The sequence below is a fragment of the Petaurus breviceps genome, unplaced genomic scaffold, assembly GCF_028583685.1.
Source record: "Petaurus breviceps papuanus isolate PSGF00001 unplaced genomic scaffold, PetGlider_PUasm1.0 90895, whole genome shotgun sequence".
Taxonomy (NCBI): Eukaryota; Metazoa; Chordata; class Mammalia; order Diprotodontia; family Petauridae; genus Petaurus; species Petaurus breviceps.
The window spans coordinates 28374758-28375957 of record NW_027187372.1 but is presented as its reverse complement, the minus strand read 5'-3'; the positions used below and the strand labels follow the sequence as shown (position 1 = coordinate 28375957).

The window sequence follows — 1200 nt, the reverse complement described above, 5'->3', positions numbered from 1 at the left end:
GGCGAGGGGAGGAGAGGAGGCGCAAGAGAGGGGCGGGGAGGAGGGCCCGGCCGAGGGGCAGGCAGGCCGAGCAGCCTGCTCCAGAAGCAGCCCCGCCGCCGCCGCCGCCGCTGCCGCCGCCTCGCCTCTCCGCTCCGCCGGGCGGAGGTGACGCGGCGTCCTCTCGCGCTCCTTCCGGGGCCGGCGCCTCCGCGTCCCCGGGGGGTGGAGGCTTCGCCGCCGCTGGGCCGAGGCCGGCGTCACCGCCCGCGCCGGGGATGTAGCTCCGGGGAAGGCGGCCCCGTCAGAGCCTTCGGCCGCTGCCGCCGCCGCTGGAGCTCGGCCCGTAAGTGTGCCTGGAGCCGGGGTCTCCGGGCTTGCCGGGCTTCGGAGGATAAACATTTCCGGCCCCGCCCCCGGGGTGTCCCCGTCAGTCGGCGGGGAGGGGGGGGAGGAGCGGGGCCGTGGGCACCAGAGCCGGGGAACTGAGGCGGGGGGGGGGTGGGGGGGGTAAAACAGAACCCCTCGATCTGTGCGTGGACTGGAGCTGGGGCGCTCCCTGGGGGTCTTCCGGACCCGCTCCGGGACCTTCACTGGGACACTGTCATCCTTGGGGGTACGCAGCCCGGAGGGCGAAGGCGAGTCCTGGCCCTAAAGCCCCGATTGCACGGACACGTTTTCCACGGGAAGGAAATCTCTCCCTTCCGATGTTCAGGTCTAAACATTGGAAATGCTCGCCTCCCTCCCCCATTAGCCCTAGAACACGCCTCGATGACTATGCTGGGCCCCCGCCGTGCCCCCTCCGGGGTTTGGCCTCCCGAGGGGCAGGGGAAACTGACCGAGCAGATTCCTAGTAGGGGAAATACTGTGGACATTCTGTTCCGAGGAGTTCTTCACCTGGCATAGGGAAACCGGTTTGTTTGAACATTTTAATCATTGTCTTTCATCATAATTGATTTCCTTTGTAACTCTCTGTTGTCTGTTTTGTGCATTTAAAAGCATTATTCCGAGGAGGGAAGCTCCCAGACTTCACCAGCTGCCCTAGGGGTCCGTGACACACAATGGTTAAGAACCTCCTGGTCTAGATTAGATTTATCTTTTAAGTTTTCAGTACTGGCTTTGATGTCTGTAACTATGCTTACCTTGTTAGGGTCTGGGAGTGACCTAAATCGAGAGTGCCCCTCTGTGCTGCTAATGTGTTCCGAATGCAGGAAAGACCAA

General features: G+C 63.3%; 1 protein-coding gene across 1 annotated transcript in view; it reads left to right on the top strand.

Moving 5' to 3' along the window:
• Window positions 1-168: 168 nt before the first annotated feature.
• ADIPOR1 (adiponectin receptor 1) overlaps window positions 169-1200 on the top strand; it is a 20237-nt gene continuing 19205 nt past the window's right edge. Inside the window, exon 1 of the mRNA XM_069074590.1 lies at window positions 169-325. The gene's annotated coding sequence lies outside the window, so the exon portion shown is untranslated. The remainder of the gene's footprint in view (window positions 326-1200) is intronic.